Source organism: Pogonomyrmex barbatus, unplaced genomic scaffold (genome assembly GCF_055798465.1).
Source record: "Pogonomyrmex barbatus isolate J1 unplaced genomic scaffold, ASM5579846v1 scaffold9, whole genome shotgun sequence".
In the NCBI taxonomy this organism is placed as follows: Eukaryota; Metazoa; Arthropoda; class Insecta; order Hymenoptera; family Formicidae; genus Pogonomyrmex; species Pogonomyrmex barbatus.
Window position 1 is genome coordinate 4,639,850 of NW_028297193.1, and position 19,782 is coordinate 4,659,631.

The 19,782-nt window shown below is 43.7% G+C and overlaps 1 protein-coding gene and 1 long non-coding RNA gene across 3 annotated transcripts in view; one reads left to right on the top strand and one right to left on the bottom strand.

Moving 5' to 3' along the window:
- LOC148934544 (uncharacterized) overlaps nucleotides 1–19,782 on the bottom strand; it is a 127,584-nt gene that overhangs the window by 39,397 nt on the left and 68,405 nt on the right. The window lies entirely within an intron of this gene.
- LOC148934545 (uncharacterized) overlaps nucleotides 1–19,782 on the top strand; it is a 50,614-nt gene that overhangs the window by 21,420 nt on the left and 9,412 nt on the right. The gene's annotated exons all lie outside the window — the stretch shown is intronic.

The window sequence follows — 19,782 nt, forward strand, 5'->3', positions numbered from 1 at the left end:
ATCTGTGCCGGCGTGAGCCGTGTCCGTTTTGCCGAGAGATAAATGAAGCTCGCTGTTTAATAAGGAGACCCTCCTCCGAAGAAAGTTCTTCGGTAATTAGTGATTATTGCTGCTACGTATTTTCTCGCGAGTCGCGAGTTAAGGGGAGGAGAGATTTTTCGAAGCTATTACGCGCAAGTAGATTACTGGCGACCCCCGGTGTCTCTCCCTCTTCATAAGGAGGATTGGACCGGAGGACGGAAACGGACCTCGAAACCTGCAACAAGGCCGGAGTTGTGGCGCAGTCTCATATTTTAAGTCTGGTAGAACAATATTAAAAGTACGGCAGCTGCGCTCGCGGCAGCGAGAGAGGGCTAGGACCGAGACGATATTCCGCACCCCCTCCGTTGGGACAGCTCCATCCTCGCAGCGCCAGTCTGCTAGAAGCTCCCGGTTCTTTCCTCTCTTCTTACTTCCCTTTCTCGCAGTCTGCACTTCACTCTGTAGCTAAGTTCCCCCTCCGTGCGAGGGTGCAGCTATGAAATAATGCGCACGTCGTGAAAAATCCGTAAATCAACAACCTTCCCTTTCGTTTCTTAATGTGGCCTTAATGCATGAAGCATTGCGTGTACAATTTATACTTAAAGCGGATGTAAAAGTTGAGACCGATTCGTAAAAATTAAAGTCGTAACTAAGATGAATTTTCCACTCTTACGCAGCATCCTTCTTCAATATTCCGCCAATACGATCGATTATTTATTTACTTTGTATTCTATATATAAATACTTAATCTCCGATATACGTTGAAATGCTACTAATTGTAAGATGCATAATTAAATAATCGAAAGAAGTTCTATTTTAACTGGCGCGAAGAGCATCTTTCTGCAAAGAGAAAGGGGAAGAAAGAGAGAAAAGGAGTGAACGCACAAGTAGAATGCCTCTCGATCGGTGAAACTACTCGAGTTTCCTTCAGAGTGGAAACTTTCGACTCCGTTGCGAACAGCAAGCGAAGAGATGTGAAGAAGCTCTCCCTTTTTCTCTCTCATTTTTTCTTCCCTCTCACACTCCGCCCCCGCAAACTACCGTCATCCTCACCCACCCTTTTCTCTCCCGTTCTGTTTTGCGACGTGGTGGAAAGTATTTATCGTGACTTCCCCTGCCACCGAGCACGGCTCGTCCTTCCGTCCTTTTTTCGTCAAGCGCGATCCGTGCGCAAGCGAGGGGTTGATGCGGGGGGGTGGGAGTGGGACCTTATCAGCCGCGTCTTCCAAACTGCGGAAAGCCCCGACCCCGGCTACGGGAGAGGAGATTTGATAAAGACCAAACGGAACGAATCGGGGAAAACAACTGGAGTGCATTTGTCTGGATCGCAGAAAGAAGCGGACTACTCTTCCTAAGGAGTTCCTTCTATCTCGCTATCTCTGGCCCCTGCTTTGGTCTTACGGAGCAACAGACCTTCGACGACCACACTTATATTCTCCCTCGCTACGTTTGTCCTACATATGGCGAATAACATAAATGAAAATTTCAACCCGCAACTAGCTGAATATAAACTCGACCAATTATGACTAAACGTGAATAAATTAATAATTTTATATGTATGCTAAATGTAGAAATAAGATAAATATTCTAATAAAAAATATAATACTGCAATTGTATGAAATTTTATGAAATTCTTTTAATAAAAAAATTTAATTCAGTTCAAGCGTCTGAAAATGACGTTCTTCATACGTTTTGTCTTTTTTCAGCACATTTATAACATGTATTATTTGATGAAAATATATTTGAATAGCAAATATATCATTCCATGTTATTTTTTTTTTCTAATTTACCTTTTTTCAGAGATGGTATTACATGCATGATAACTTTGAGAAACTATAACGACTTAAGTTATTTTTCCTCTTGCACTAGTTAAGTCACTTTAGCGTATTCCGTATTAATTCCGGTAAGTAGAAAGTGCTCAAAGAAGGCGAGAATAGAACGGGGGTACGAAAGCACACGCCGGTGGAAGCCGGTAAACGATGCGGTTTCTTTCAACCCTCGGCTGGGCGAAAAGCGTTGAATGAATAACGCCACCGCTCGAGGCGTGCGTAAGTCGATAAAAACTACATCAATTAGACGTGGCCGTTGGTTTCGCGAATTTTAAGGGCTGAAAGGCGAAAGGCGAATTAAACTGGGTGCGTGTTTCCGAACTTTCGACGTTTAAATACCGTCGTTCTCGAAACTGGTTTGTTATATCGCGCCGTGTTCACTGTTCAAAGTGAGCCACTACAATCTCGCGACGCGGCGCCGCACTTTTGAACTATATCCATGGTCAAAGAGACAGCTAAATTCCAGGAACAAGAGCGATGAAATATCTTCTAGCTCTTAAATGCATTGTTTTACTGTCGCGCGGAAGATTAATTGCGTATTGTGCCTAGTATGTAAAACGTTTCGCTTGCCTGCACACGAAAATACAAAATGTATGCTCTACATAGCATTCGCAGCGTTTCAATTTGCCTATCTAATTACCGTTTGAAATCACGATTGTTACTCATTAATTTCTGTGATATGGACAGCTAACATTGGATTCTGCAAATTGCTGTTATCTCTATTACAGATTACATCTCCCGTAAAATACAGGATGGCTGATAGCGCAACTCATCAACGCTGGTCATGCAGGTACAATGTTCTCCGGTTACCGCCGGTTATTCGGTGAAATTAAAAAAAAAAGAGATCCATGCTTTGTCCCTGCCATTGTATAATGTGTGTATATCTCGCAAGCAATTTTTACTCACGGTCGCTCGTAATTATTTCCCATAATCGCCGCGAATTTCGTTCGTCATGGCGAACGAAGGCGCTCGTAAAATATCGCAATGCGAAAATACATTTATTTGAATGAATGGCGCCGACACACGGAACGCAACAGATGTGTAAAATATAAATATAGCGTATTAGCAGTTGCCAAAATATATAAACATGGCGTTTTAGCAACCGCAGCACCATTTTCCGTCCGTATATGCCGGGGAATTTCTGGACGCGCTTTGACGCAAAAAGATCTACAACAAACGCCGCGCCAAAAGCGCGGGGAGAACAGCAAGCGGTCGTGATCATAAGACGGCATAATTCGCTCGCGCGAATAATAAATAAATCGCGACGAAAAATACATCGCGAACGCATAACCGCGCGCCGTGATTAATTAGCGAACCGGAACCAGACGATTAAAATGCGGATAGCGTGACACGCGTGCGTCGATGTTGTGCGAGGTGCATTACTCAGGAATCACACGGTGCCATCCGCTCGCGCGTTTTATTCCGCAGCCGTATTCCGGCGACGGTAAATCAAGCCACGTGTCATTTACCCGAATACGTAATGTATCGCATAAATATACGCGCCCCGCACGCATATCCACGCGAGGGAGTCCGCGCGGGGAGATGCGGAGGGCGCGAAATTTTTTCCACCACCCTCGAGGGAGGGGGAGGGAGCCGTCTGTCCCCCGCGACACGAATTTTCCCTCCTCCGCCCGAACCGTTTCCCGAACACCTCTCTCTTTCCAGTTCGAAAACCGCAATCCCTCATCTTTCCCTACATTTACTCGATCCGCGGTGGCTGAAACGTAAACTCGTTCGTTTGCACCCGGACGGTACTCGGACGGGATGTCCGTGCGTTGTTTTTTTTTCTACTTTTTTTTTTACTACTCTGACCGTTTATGCCTGCCACGACATTGGACGAGATAAAATTTTCTGGTATTTCCCTGGAAAAGTCCGGCTAAATTGTATATGTATATATACATATATATATATATATATATATATATATATATATATATATATATCCGTATCTAGCGGTGGTGGCTGGTTGAACTGTAACCAGAAATTCACACGCGAAATATCCAACGCGTGTACTTTAATCATAGTTCGTACAGGCGGCATCGGCGATACCGTCACGTCACATTGCGATACTTGGCAAAAAATATTCGCGGATTGTAATCGCGAAGCAAGACGTAGAATATTGAGAAACAGCTGCTTCACTCGTTCGTCGTATCATCACGAGAGGAGGCGGTATGCGAGCTGTCGTACAGCCGAATTTTTCGCGGTTACGAAATTCTGGCGGAGCCTAAGGAAAAATGAAACACGACGGCGCAGAGAACTGAGCGTAAAATAGTCCTCGGCTAGAAGAATCGAGTCTGCATCAGCTGCTCGCTTTATATAACTTTCCCTGCACGCAACTGCGCTTCTTTCTATTTATATACATGTACGTACAAAAAATGTCAACGTGTGTATGATAGAATTTATCGATATCTTTCGGAAAATTTGTTGTATCCAACAGGACATGCATAAACGCTATAAATAAAGTTTATAAAGCCGATTTTATGTATGTGTGTGTGTGTGTTCTCCTTTCTTTCATGACAAATTGATAAACTTCACTCCATTGGAGATGCATCGAACCGAAGATCCTTTATCTGAACAGGTCATCTATAAATAATAGACTCCTGAAACGACGCAATGATGCGGAAACATCAAACTTGACTCAAGGACCTAAGCAATCAAACGGAAGGTGCGACTCGGGGAGAAATCGGTACAAAATTATTCGCGTAAATTATTCACGGCACGAATACGGCGAGAACGAGAAAAATCGATCGGGGCGAGAAAAACAGAGTGCCGCACTCTCTTTTCCCGCAGTCTGGGCATCTGAAAACGAAATAGATTTTTAGAAGAGGCCGTCGGCCGCTGCTGATGTTGATCGTGAGAGATTGCCTACTGTTGGTATCGGTGATGGCGACGTTTCGCCCCGAGCACTGGAGGCATGGCACGGAGGTTGCGGTCAGTACCAAAGAAAAGAAGGGCAGCGTGGAACAGGGGATCGAAGGAACAAGACCCTCCTCCTCGTAGGCGCGAGGAGAGGCAAGAACAGGGCCAACAACGGAAATAGAGGCGTAGGGAGGCTCCGCCGTCCCGCCTCGTCTTGATCAATACAGCCACGGCCTACTGCTATAGGTAACGTTTCGCAAGCCAGCCTGCTTGCCTGCCTGCCTGTCTGCCTGCCTGCCTACCTGCCTGCTTGCTTGCCTACCTGCCTGCCTGCCTGCCTGCTTGCTTGCTTGCTTGCTTGCTTGCTTGCTTGCTTGCTTGCTTCCCTGCCTGCCTGCCTTGCTTCCTTGCCTGTGCTTGCTTGCTTTCCTTCCTCATCCCCGGCGAGACTCTCCGCGCTATAGATCTGTCTCTTATTCGAAGCAACGCGCCTCGTCCCGTCTCGTCGTGACTGTTCCATCTCGTTCCATCTCCCCCAGCGCTCCCGAAAGGAGATAGTAGGTGTATACGCAGCATCAACCTACCCCACGGGACATGGGCGACCGAGAGAACATCTTCGTCCCTCCCTTCCGCGCGCAGCCCTGTCGCTCGTCTCATTAAAGAGGAAGGCGTCGGATCGCTGCCCCTAAAAGCGTCGTAACGCCGACGCGTTTCTAGAAGATGCAACGACATTTTCGATCAAGCTGCGATATGATCGTCGTTTGTAAAATACAAATGAGTTACAGGAGACAATATTTTTAGATGGATTTTTTAATTAATCCAGAACCTTTCGTTATAAAATATGATAAACGTCATCTTGATGATTTTCATATCTTTTATTGATCTTTTATTGATTTTCATATTATATCTCAATATATGATTTATGATAAAATATTAAAGTAATATTTACTTACTAAAATCAAATATAAATTTTATAATCCTTTTATGTTTTTAAAGCATAATTTGCGAGAAGTTTAATTTAGAAATGATTGAGATTTTGATAGTTTCTCTAAGAAGACATCGGCTTCAAATTCATGCAAGAACACGTCTGCAAATTTTGGGTCGCTATATCAATTATACTTCATACATTGTCATACATATCTAATGATATCGTTAACGTCTACGGTGTAATAAATTAATCATAGCGCTCGTTATAAATTATACTTATAACGCACAGAAATCATGATAAAAATAAGACTATTAATTAAATTTAAAGAAAATATAATAATAACTATTGCGATAATTTTTTAAATAATTTTAGAGAACCGCAATCAATAAATTTATTTTATCCTGTGTATGTATGTTGCATTCAAAATATATAAACTATTTACCAAGTATATATTGTAAAATATTGTTGTCTATAAATGCTTTTTCTGGACAATGGAGATCATCGATACGCGAATAAAATAAAACTGTATGAGACAGCCTCCACCTGTTCTCGCGCTGACGCACTACAAGATATGGCACTTTTCCATATCGATCCCCAATAACTGAATTAAGAATTATGAAACCTTTTTTTTTCGCTGACGTGTTTTTCGCATGAAAGATATACGCCACGTTGGGCGAGCTCGCGGAGGGCTCGGGATACGCTCTGCGAGCGATAGAATTATCTTGGAAATACATGGGGGCGAATATCCCACGACTGGCATAACGGCAAAAGAGATTTAGGGGAGGGAACGAGTTAACGGTCTGCCTCGCGTGCCGCCGTCGTTCGAAAACTCGCGCACTGGTCGCACACCGCAAAAATTAACAGTTAAACAATAGAATCCTGTTATACAGTCGTTACTCGCAAACAGACGTAAAAATAATTGGAGAGACCGGTTAACGTGCGCGCAGCCTGCTCGCGGCATGAGCCTCTCCTCCTGCCTCCCCAATCTCCTCCTCGTTATATCGTATGTGCAAGTTGGGAATCAACGCCACCCGTTCTATCCTTAAACAACCCTTCTATCTGAGCGCATTACACCGACGGACAGACATGAAAGAAACATTCATGCTCGCCCAGACACTTCACCCCCCCCCTCTCTCTCTCTCTCTCTCTCTCTCTCTCTCTCTCTCCATCCCATCGGACCGTCCCAGGTTTGCCGTACGTGAGTTTCCGCCACTGTTACGTGGCGGCTGACTCTTTATAGTCTTTTAATTAGAGCCACTTTGTAGAACAAGCGCGGGAAGGGTTAGAAATGCCGACTGGAAAGTTCTTTAATTTGCCCAATAAATCAGCGGACAGTTCTCCGACACGGCGAGGGAACGTTTATCTCACGTGCGGTTCGTTCGCGGCGCTCTGATTTCGCGTCTCCGATCGCACTTCCGCTCTCGGACGATTCCGCAACGTTTCACTGCACTTTTCCGTCCCGTTCTTTCGTCCTCTTGAAATCAATCTTTCTAAGAAGATTTCTCTCAATTAAACTCGCGTAAACGATCGAAAGAGCTTATTTTAATCGCGATGAAATATTTTGATAAATCTTCTGTGAAGTTAGTTGTAAAATTATGTGATTCAATGGCCGCGAAAATTAATCGCGCATTTTCTGCCTGCCGTTTTATTTGGATTAATATTTGACAGATCGCGACGGCGAGACTGGATCTTCCGCGTGATCAATTTCGTGGGGAGGCACGTTTTCGCTCGATAAAGTTCCTGATTAAAGTGCTCGCGTGTAACAAAGTTTCATATAGAGTATCCATATGTTTCCAACTTAATCTAACTCGACCCCGGGAAAACTTCAAGTTTTGCGGGATATTTGATCGCGGCCCGCTGTTCTCTTCCAGCGGATCCCTCCTCCCCGAGGCTATAAATTTTTCCCGCATCTACTCATAAGCCGGCCGACCGCAAAATAATATGCGGCCGGCTTGGCCCTCATGTTTGGCTGATCGGCGGCTGATTACACGTGTTCCGCGCCAATGGTGGGAGCGCATGATAAAGCTGGCGGACGGCCGGGGCAGAAGGCCAGACACAGCCTCAATCACCGCAACCTGCTGGTCAGCCTAATCCGCCATAGTGGCCACCCATTCAAAATCAATAGATAATTTCTATTCCCCTTTCCTCCCCTCCTGCAGCAGACCGTACATGCAAGGTGACGTATACGACACGCGAAAGGTGGCGCTCGTTCTTTCATGGCGAATCTACCTGGCATAAACATTCGTATCGATGTATACGATAACAATATAAGATAATGATGAAAATCTGGAAACAAGTGTTTTCTCTTGCAACAATTAATAATATCCTTGATACAAAGTTGTCGCCAGTATAAATAAAACAGATGCCTCGCCTTCCAACTTTATTAAGGAATATAAAGAAAACGTACAACAAGTGTCAGGCAGGCCAAGAAGAATAATTATTAATTAATTCGGACGGCATCCAGTTCATTCCCCTCCCGACTGGGATGAAGCAAATGCCAAAGGTTATTGTATCGCCGTACCAGCCACCCTGTATACGACGTTGTAGAACGCGAATCCTTTACGTCGTATGGGTAGCAACCGCGCGACATGTTTTGCTCACATCACCGAGGCATTAAGGCGCGTTTTACCCCTCCGTACGACGTAGGCTAAGTCCGCCTCTATCCCCTTCGTCGTCTCCACCTTGCAGCCTGACGCCGGCGACGTTCGCCCTACACGATGGCATGAATATTCAGAACCTGCGCCTCGTTCAATATGAATGCCGTTGATCTTGGCGAGCCGCGTCTTCGTGCCGTTTGCGTTAACGCACCGCGCCCGCCAAGAGGTCGGGCTGGTCACGTGGTATGGGGCCGAATAAATATTAGCGACAAAGGTACTATAGCTTCGCGCTCGGAGAGACAAGCTCCTCTGAGACGAGAATCTCTCTGCGGTCCCCGCGAGAGAAAAGAGAGGGATGAGATGCTCGCTCAATATGCCACCTCCACGCGTACGGATTACTTCGTATGCGTAAAGTGTGCAAGTAATATCGTGCCTCTCGGAGAATCTATCTCTCTGATGCTTTCGACGAACTTCATCCCGATCTTATCGCGCTTTATGCGATTCACGTATGAGGGATCGGAAGAGAAGTCTGGCCGTGGGTGCTACGTGCTCGTGGAGAAGGGCGCTTTGCAATTCCAGACTTCATTTTAGCAAGATGTTGTAATCCCAGATTTTCGGAAGAATAAAACTGAAAAAAATGTGCTTGACACAATAACATTCCGTATAAAGCCAAAAATCTGGATAAAGTCACTTCAATCAAATTTTTTAACGAATTTAAAAAAAGTACACTCAAACACAGAGTGCATGCCATTTTTTAATCTTAATTAAATTACAATTTATTAAATCTACAAAACGACGTACAATACGACTATAATAACAAAAATAATTTCATTAATGTATATATCGTCGAGTCAAGAGAAACGCTCAAATTCAAAAGAAAAAAACAGCAGTAATACAGACTTTCTAGGATAAAAGATATATTCGGCATAAAGAAAGAAGAAACGCTGTTGTAATCAAGAAAGAAGAGAGAATTTACAGTACAGTCGCCGGGTAGATTTCGACACAATGTGACAAAAAGAGCAAGGAGACGAGGTCGGATACATAGCGGGCCGATAAAGAAGAGGTCAGAAGTTTATGCAGGTGGGTATAGGTGATGGCGGTGCAGACAGCATTGCGCCGCGTTGCTTTGAGAGTCGACCCCCGGCACCGCGAAAGTTCAATCAAGCTAAACAACATTTCTGTCCGGTCCTACCGGCCAAAAAGCGGACTGCCGTTCACGGATGGTCAACTGCGGCAGGCCGGGCTGGCTAGCCAGCCAACCTTTCCCCGACGTCGGTCTGGCCTCGCACCAACTGCAAACGCGTATGAAATCGCGCTATCGTGCTAGCGAACTGCGCGGCGACCGCACTCACGGGACCGGACGAATTTTTATCCGATATCTGACCCGCGTCCCGAGAGAATGAACGATCGCACTTCGAAGACATTATCGAAGAATTGCGGGCGATAGAGGATCCTAATGGAAAACGTACGATATTCTGCGGTTTTAATCGCGGTCTCATTCCTCATGATAGATGGCCCGACAATTGTAATTGTAATGAATAACGAAAACTCTTGGCACTCGTGTCGCAATTATCCGAAGTAGATATGAAATTTTAGAATAGAATAAAAAAATTTATGAAACGCCTGAAAAAATATAGGATTTTATATTTTATGTGCATGGTACTTTACACACGGGGAAAAAATTAGCCATTTAAAAATCAAGAAAAATTTAAGCTTCTTAAAAATGTTAGTTTTGATTTGATTGAATTTGTGTTGCTGCAAATATTATTTTTGCTTAACTCGAGATTAAAAATCTTCTATGAAGATTATAATATTCTTGCTTATATATGAGAATATACAGGGTGAATTTTTTAATTTGAGACTGCAAAATATCTGAAAAAACAAGCATTGTGCGAAAAGAATGTTTCAAATAAACCTTCAATATTTTAGAGGGGGCAATTCTACCCCACAAAAGTTAACCATCTCCCGTTTCCCCTTAGGGGGAGCTAACTTTAAAATATTAAATGGGAATCTTTATTTTTTAATGCGGATTTTTTAAATTCGGATTCTACGTTCAAAAACACATAAATTTTATCTAAAACAATGCTTGTTTTTCCAGTCTCAATATTTTGCAGTCTCAAATTAAAAAACTCACCCTGTGTAATCTTGATTAAATTTTTTGTATGCATATTGTTAAATTAAAAAATTATATTGATCATATATTCGTGTGCAAAATCTCAAATCATCTCTCTAAAGGCGTTGCCAGAGATGATTAATGTCAGTCCTATACCAATCTACCTACATCGCTTATATACGGATGTCCTTAGCAATATCTTTGACCGACCCTAACTATCCGTCATCGATTTCGTAGACAGACGGGAACGCCGCTTGCAGATCACCGATTTTGACAGTTGATCATCGTAGTTGGTCCGAGACACATTGATGTACGATGGGTACTTGCCTCGGTTCAACGCAGAGTAGCACATAACGGGAACCAAAGGCGACGATAGCAGAGCAGACGCTAGATTGATCGAAGCCAAGGATGGTTATGTCAGTGACGCGGGTAAAGGGGAAAGAGAAGGAGAGCTTATGGGGTGACCGGGGTCGACGTCCGGCTTTTACTCCCGCACGTGTCCTTGCGTTCACCCTGTTTCCTCATTTCTTTGCGTAATCATCACGATTCTTTCATTCTTGGTCGTATCGTAATAAGACCTTTTATTCTATTATACTAGCAAGCAATTTGATTTCACGATTATTTATTTATTTTTTTCCAATATCGAAGCTAACGAGAAGGCTAAGATATTAATTTATAGTGTTCGTAGCCGTGGATGAAAGTTAGCTTATCGAAATCTCGATGATAGTGTGCGATGGTATCGCGATTACGCGCTGACAATGATAATGAAGTCGAACGCGTGCGTGCCGGAGAATATCTTCTTGCCGCATTAAAACGTGCCGCACGAATGTCGTGTCCCGTCGAGAAACAAATAGGCGGTTCGGTACCGTTTGTTTGAGAGCGGCGTGTGGCGGGTGGAAAAGTTTGAAAGTGGAATTGAAAGCAAAGCGCCACGGCACGTAAACCGTGTTCGCCACTTGCAGCCGCACACCTTGATTCCTAAATAATGTTTGAGGGTAACGATTCAATTCATACAATCGATGCACGCTGTACAGCAGGCAGCGTGCTGTTATATCCGATTTGGTGAATTAAAAAGCTGTCATGCGGTTATTCGCCTCCTTGCCTATCTTAAAGGCTATCTATCTTCGTGATGAAAGAAAAATCGAAAGAGAGAACCGAATTTCGCTTTTCGCGCAACTCGAGCCGTTTTCATCTCCTTCCGTTTAGCTCTCTCTCCTTCCTTCTCGTATTATTTTGAATAAAAGCGCGGCGCGTTCCGACTTTCGAGCTCTCTCCTTCTATTCCGCGATTGCTCTCTATCCCGGTCCTAAGCTTCATTTTATTTCCTCCATTGTTTCCACTTCTTATGGGTAGCACCCTCACGTAGTCCTTCTCATTTTCCACCCACACGATCTCGCGCGTTTACCAACACGCGCATTCGCCATCTATAAATATCTACGCGCCCGTACACAATGGCACCAAGATCCCTTTTCTCAGTTAGTTCCTGGTCCCCTGAACGTCGGCATTATTTTGCTCGGTGGCCCCCTTTGTTTCGGTCCATTCTATTGAACTGCGGGCGAGATAATACGTCCTGTGCGCACCCTTGCGCCCGACACGTCGCTTCGAAACAAACCCGCATTCCCGCTTTCCAATAATTCGCAGTTTTATCCTAACACCTCTACCAACCTACCTACGGTATACAGGACCCATTACATCTCTCTCGCGGCGGAACGGCAATTCCGCCTGAGCTCGGGAGGATCAATATTACACCCTTCGCGATACGCACTAAATCCTATGCGACACGTAACGTCGCGACCAGTCACGAAAGTCCCGCCGAGTTGTTTTCGCTTTGCCTAACGTCGTGATCGATTATGCAAGGGATGACCGAACATCAAGAGGAGGTTACTTCCCCCTCTCCCCTTCCTCCCTAATACAGGCGGGCAACTTCTAGGGATGTAAAGGTCGAGGAAGCGCTAGTATTAGCTAACCACGGGCTTATGTATCTCGGAGTAAATTCCGAACTGCGAGGCATCTAGGATAATATTATGCTGTGCTGACATCTTTGGTGTTAGCCAGGCCGTCCGTTACACAACATCAGACTACCAACCAAACCCTGGGTCTTCCTTTACCCTTCTCCTGTACAGGCGGAGCCTAAGCCAAGTCGATAGCCGGCCCGAGATCCTGCGGTCATCCCTTACGGGAAAGACCAAAGGAGCTGCGCTCGCTTCTGTCTGTCTCCCTCGCTCGCCGAGAGCGATAGTACGTGTAGCGAGAGAAAGAGAGACGGGAAAAGTGGAGGAGGCAAACACGATCCAAAGAGAAGCCGAAGAGAGACAACGTGACCTTGCCAGAAGACTGGGGAAGCCGAACTGACCGAACACTACACTTTACTAAGACTTCGCAAGCCCGTTACGAAGCTTTCAAATTACGGCACAGTTCCGTCCAAGAAGCCAGAATTCGAATTAACGAGACGAGCAACAGCAACGAGCGCACCTGGGTTTGGTGTATCTTGCTAAATGACGTGGCTAGCGAGCACAACTACAACGTGAGAACATGAGGCGAGTTCTGTTCTCATCTGGTCGCAAGGCTATTAAACCTTACGTCCTAACAAAGCATCTTGTTTAACCATCTCTAAGTTTCATGCCGATAATACATCTCACAGGTCCAAACTCCTAGAGTTCTAAAATTGAAACTTGTTTAAAATATTACTATTACTGACACACACACACACACACACACACACACACACACACACACACACACACACACACACACACACACACACACACACACACACACACACACACACGATCAGATAACTATCTAATATTCCAGCATTCCATTTGTTTCCAATAATACCATTTAAAATAGCAATCAATAGCTTTCAGCGCAAAAGGAATAGTCCAGCGATTTTACGCGCGAGAGGAAAAACGATATGCATGTGAAAACGGTCTCTAACGTATTTCTAACCTCATTTTGAGACGTCGTTTGAATTTATGGCCGTAACGTAAATACCTCTCGTACTCCACATACCACGGCCGAGGCCTTCCTATACGTAAAAATATCGAGGTATGCCTATTCAAAGATGAAAGACCCATTACCGGCATATTTTGCGTACATAAAATATTCCAAAATGCTACACACAAAATTCCTTTAATATTTATGGTTCGCCATGAATATTATTTTACGATATGAAAATTTCAATGGGATGTCACGTAAACATCTAACTGGGATACGTGTATTTTATATAATGAATACAATACAGGACGTTTAATACGCCCGTACTCAAATAACGCGTTTTTCGTGCGTTCGTTTAAGCCGACCGTTCCCGATGCAAACGGAGAACAAAAATTGTACCAACTCGCCGAGGCGCCACGAAAGTTGACAGCGGCGACCTCCCAAAGGATAGTAGGCATACAATATTTGAAACAGAAAACCATCGGGGATGTTGCGGGCCGTGCCATGCAGCTACGCTGAATGCATCAGCGTGTCCCACAGCAGCCAGACTATCATCAAGTATGTATGGAATGATATGATTTTCGTTTAATTAAAACTGTAATAACTGTTTCGTCTGCATTCCACGGCGTGGCCATTAAAATATATGGAGTATCACTGGCGCACAGCCGTCACGGCAACAAATGAGAAATATGGAAAAAAAGAATTGCACAACGGAAGGGTGCATCGGATTGAAAATGCGATCTATGCGATCTCTTGTTCTTCGCAAGACACCTATATAGATTTCGAATTCGCACGTTTAGATTTCGCACGATATATCAGAATCAAATATACGCGTGTGAAAAATCCAAGATACATTACGTCCCGATAGAGTATAAAGGATGGTATTTCCTTGAGGAATAAAATATGATTAAACGACCATCAGAAGTGATATCCGAAAGGAGGATGTTGCTCAACAAAGGGCGTATTCTTCGTGGCTCAATAGCCCAGGACGAAAACGAGGCTTTGTGTCGACGGAGGCCGGCGAGTGTGTGCCGCGCGGAAGAGAGGAAGGAAGGCGACGAGAATGGAAAATAAACGTAGCGATGATGCCCCGAGTTTGAAACAATTAACATAACAAAGCGAGGCGAGGCCGAGCGGGGCGGGCCGAGGGTGAGAGACGGTCGGGAAAGGGTGGATACGTCGAGCCAAAGGCACGGGGGGGGAGGAAACACGGGCGCGTTTCTCTTGAGATTTTGGCACCGTTTCCACCGTCGACGGCAGCCTATTCCAACTTGTGGTATTCGAAAACATTTTCCCCGACCGGCGTAAACGGATCCGACGTGAACAGCTGAAGGGCCACACGGCGTGAAGAAAACTTTCCTCCGTCACCTGCCGTTGTCACAGTTTTACGGCTGGTTCCGGTATAACACGCGATACGTTATCTCAAAAATTCAAGACGTTCCGTCCTACGCTCTGACGCATCGCTAAATTTTTATCGCCGAAAAATAAGCGACGATTCGCCGCGAACGTTCTCATTCGTCGTGAATATTTAATAAAATATTTAATAAAAACTTCCTCTTAATTTTTGCATTCCCTTTTTCTGTGTGTTTTTTTTTTAGCGTTAGAACAGTGCTTGTTCTTCAAATTAAAACAATATGAAAAGAAAAAATATCGTAAATCAAGAGAATTGTGGTTTCGCGATAAAAATATTTTGTATATATATTTTTTAATAACATTTTTAATAACATTTTAAATATTTACATCGGGAAATTAATGCCTTAGTTTGTCCCATGAGAGAGAATTTTTTCAGAAATGCAAATACTTGGAAGATACGATGTTTCGTGCCTTTCATAACATTAAAGAACAACTAGCTTTTTTGACACGTTATATATGTATCAAATGAGAAAAACATCTTTCACTCGGTTTTAAATTCGCGTCAATTCACAGCATCCTTCTCTCCTTATTTTCCAACGTAGACGCCATAGCATAGCTTATCTAATTAAGGTGCATTCAAGGTGTCATGCATATAATCATATAAATTGCTTTTGATGTGTGAGAGCTCTCGTGCTACGCGGATAAGAGACTCGCAACTCTTCATTCGTCTAGTTTTTCATCTTCGCTTGTCTTATCTAACCGCAAGTGTGTGTGTGTGTGTGTGTGTGTGTGATATTTTAAAAAGAAGCTTTTCAAAGAAATGTCTTCAAATAAATCTAAATAAATAAGTATTTTTTTCCATTAAAGAAGAGGAAAATTGTTATATAAAATAGTGAAGAGAAGAGGAGAGGAGAGACAGAACTCTCTTCAATGAAGAGCTCGCAAGTAACATATTGTCGAATGAAATGATTGATCAAGAAATTTTCTAAACATTCGTGTGTTGAAATCCTGTTATTTCTAAATTAAGTCTACCAAAGAAATAACACCATGCCCGAAGGTCTAGCGTGAATAATGCAGTGCGCGTGACTGTGATAAATATTTAACCCTCCGCTAGCACAGGTTACCTTCCCTTCCGTGCGAGATTAAGAGAGTTTATAATGACGCAATCTTGCGCTAACATTCGCAACATATTGGCGTTCAAGCAACACTCGCGTGATAATTCGGAATTATGTAAGAGAATGACACACCTAATGGATATTCGCTTGTAGCTAATTCATTTCTCAAATAAAAGCAAAAATAATGCCAACATCTCAAAATCTTCTTTCAAATCTTCTGTCGTTACAAAGACATCATAGAAACGTATGATGTGCCAGAAATGAAGTAAGTTCTACGAAGACAACATGGCGCAAATGAAAAAAGATTCGTAAAAAAAAAAAATCGTAAAAACAAAACGAAACGCACTGAAACGTGCGCCATGTCTGACTATACCCGACTCTTATCTACTCGCTTTAATATCACGCGCCCTAAGTAGAACGCGGCGTTCAGACATCGCTGTTCCCATAACACACTTCTATGAGAAGTTCCCACCGCGAACTTTCACCATATTAACCCAATATCAGCCATATGGTTTAGAATCAGGTTAACAACCGCTCACCGAGGTATCTTCCTGCGCGTCGAGAGGTACGGGGATTATCGGCCATCAATCTGATTTAACGTCATTTACGCAAAATAATAGCGCGGAATGTCCTATCGAGATTATACAGGGCTTTCACGAATACACAAGTAAGTTTAATAAATGCTCAATTATAATAAACCTACAGTATTAAACACGTTGTAAAAAAATTATTCGCGAGATTCGCTTACTTTAATTATTATTATTTAATATTATTTATCAAATTTAGCGCTGAAAGACATTGCAAATGCCGAATGGAAATATATCAGCTGGAAACGAGGGACATCAGTTCATCTTGTTGCTACAGAGATTTTATTTCATCTGTCCTGCCTCGACTCCGCGCGATCGCGGATCCGTAAGCTAACAACATTTCGAACGTGCCTTCGATATCGTAGCCATTCATAAATCTGCCCGCCGTATCGTTCTCGTCCATTAGCATCTCGTCGTGCGTAGAATCGCGGCGAGGACAGCGTATCCTGCAGTTTGTCCTGGTATCGCAGTTTGAGTAATACACCGACGCTCGCGGAGGCAACCAGTCAGCGCTGGTGGGAAGTATAAAATGTCAATACGTTTACCGGCGGGCCATTGTTGAGCTTGATCTATGTTTATGGGCGTAGGTCGCCGTCGTCGTCGTCGTCGTCGTCGCCGTCGTCGTCGTCGTCGTCGTCGTCGTCGTCGTCGTCGTCGTCGTCGTTGCATACGGAGCAACGAAGCGCGCAGAGAAAGCGCGAGTATCTCTTTCTGTAATGTCCCGGTCGTAATAGTACAAAGGCGGTCCTCGGTTCCTGTTCGTGTCCGCGAATGTACGATGGCACTTTGTGAGCACACGTGAAGCATTTTAACACGTGCATGCTAAGGATTGTTCCGCGAGTTTTGAAAATTGCTATCATTGTTTCGTGACATCGCGGGAACATTCGTGCTCATTGATATGTACGTATGTAGAATTTAATTTTTACGTTGGCTCAACACTTTTTTCTGTTTTCTATTAATTTATTTTACGCTTTATTACGCACAAATAGAAATATAAATTTTGATATAAATTAATTTTAAATACAAATAGTTTTGTGTGTGTGTGTGTGTGTGTGTGTGTGTGTGTATGTGTGTAAGATAATAAAGAAAAGATAGAAAATAATTTTGTAAATTGTTTAAATTACTAATTCCAAGAAAACTTGTAAATGTGCAAAGGATTAACTCTACCTCCTGCAAAGCTGTCGATAAGACCGAGGAAGATTGAGGAAGTTATTTGCACAAGACGAGAAATTACCTCCCTTCGTTCCTGCAATGTCTCGTATCCGAGCGTGTTCTCGCTATCTTATTACGCGCACGTGTCTTCGAATGTGTATTCGTGTCGGTGTGTGTAACCCACGCCTGCACCACGGCGATATCGTTTGTGATAATGCATGTGCCTAGTACAGATCTCCCGGTCGAACGATCATCCCTCCCTATAGCGATGTTCTCATTACCTTCGACTTTACACATTCACACGCGAGATAATACCGCGATTGAAGCTAGTCCGCGAGAATAAACGTTCTTCTCGGTCCATTCCATTTCGAAAAATTGAACCGAAATGATAGAAGACTGATGATCGAACCTACATCTCGTGACGTCTCGAGCATTTCTTTAGCTCAAATTATTCTCCGTCTTTCAAGCTCTCTCTCTCTCTCTCTCTCTCTCTCTCTCTCTCTTTCTCTCTCAATAATTGGCACGTAGAAGAAAATTGTCGAACGTAGAAGAAAGAAAAAAATTATAGCGAATCGTTCGTACGCTTTGTTCGGTATCGCAAGCAAGTTCTATGAGACTGAGAAAGAGAGAGTGGCGGAGGGAGCAAGAGAGAGAAAGGGGTTTCGAGGTGCCAGAGACTCGCCAGGGGAATGAAACCTGATTTAGGACTGCGGTCCAGAAATCTCCCAAGAGACCCTCCAGGCTGACCACCGCGTACTCGCTTCGCTTTCCAGTGTCCCTCCGAGTGCGATCCTCGCCCTCTACCACTACTACCTTTCCTCTACTGGCTCTTCGGTGTTCCACGTCCAATGTCCCCGTGTCCCTGGACGCCAACAAGTGCGACTCTTTACCAACATCGCGTCGGAAATGCGTCCGGAATACTGAAGATCCTCCAAGTATTGCGGAATATATGTTGTGAAATATATGTTATAACAAAAAAAAAAAAAACTAATTTAACCGCTTCGATAAAGAGAGGGTAGAACGGTAGAGGAATAATAGGATTACATTTATATAAATAAGATTAGATTTTCTCTCTGCTGTGAAGTATATTATTTGATACTTCGCGATCATCAAAAGATTTCATAGAATCAACGAAGATAATATTAGTGTCGATTTAACTGGAAAATACAATATATTCCGTCTTTTATACATGTAAACCGAGTTTCTCTAGAGAATATTTTAAAGTAGCGGAAAGGAGTGAATTTTAATATGGAGAGATAATACTGGCAAGCATAGAATTTTCATTCAATACGTTTATTCCATACTTGTTTCAAACTTCCCTCTGACTCATATAATATCTAGATTCGACCGCTTTTATATCGAGTATCCTTGCAAAACGTAGAGCGAGGAGCGGGCCGACCGGAGGCGAAATTTCAGACGAGGGCCACGGGAAAGAAGAGAATAAACCGAATGGCGGAAAAGGAGGAAGGAAGGAAGACGCTCCTGGCACAGCCTGGCGTGTAGGTTACTACGTGCCTGCTCGTCGAGGCATCCCGTGACCGTGGTCTGGCTTAAGGATTCGGGTCAGGCTGTAACCTGCCTCGATTGCAAATATAGGGAAACACTTTTGGAGGCGCTGCCAAAACCAAAACTCAAGTGGCATCGGGCGTCGAGTGTACAACGCGACAAAAAACGCGAAAATTTAGTCGACTTCTGCCGCATTCCCGATTCCCTCCATTCGATCCTGCAATTTCCGCGCGTTTATACAACTCACACACATTCGAAGAAATCCGTAAACCTACCGCCACCACCACCATTCGAAAACCGAAGGAGATAGCTTACCACGTCGCTTAATCTGACCGAAAATCAGTAACCTTTAAACTTTTCCCAGCTCGCCCACTAGCCACTTCCTTTTCACGAATTTGATGCCCAGATTATTTATACGATCGGTACTATATCATTGATATATCATTAGCGTGTCGCCAGAATTCCTCTTGTTAAAATATTATATTTCTATAAATGGAACATCCAACTGTTACAATGCAGTAGTGAAACATTACTATAGGTTTCATTACTATTGTAAGGAATATTCGCACACCACTATTCCTCGACTTGTGAAAAATACGCGTTTCGCTCAAAAACGCTCAAAGCATGCAATGTCACGGAAAAATAGCACACCCTTTGTCACCGGATATGAATCTTATTGAGCATACTTGGAATATGCTCCCACAGACGGCGGTGCAAGAATGCACCCGCGAAGCGGCGAAAGCTCGCAGCTGCAGTCACTGAAGAATGGGCCGACATACCGCGAG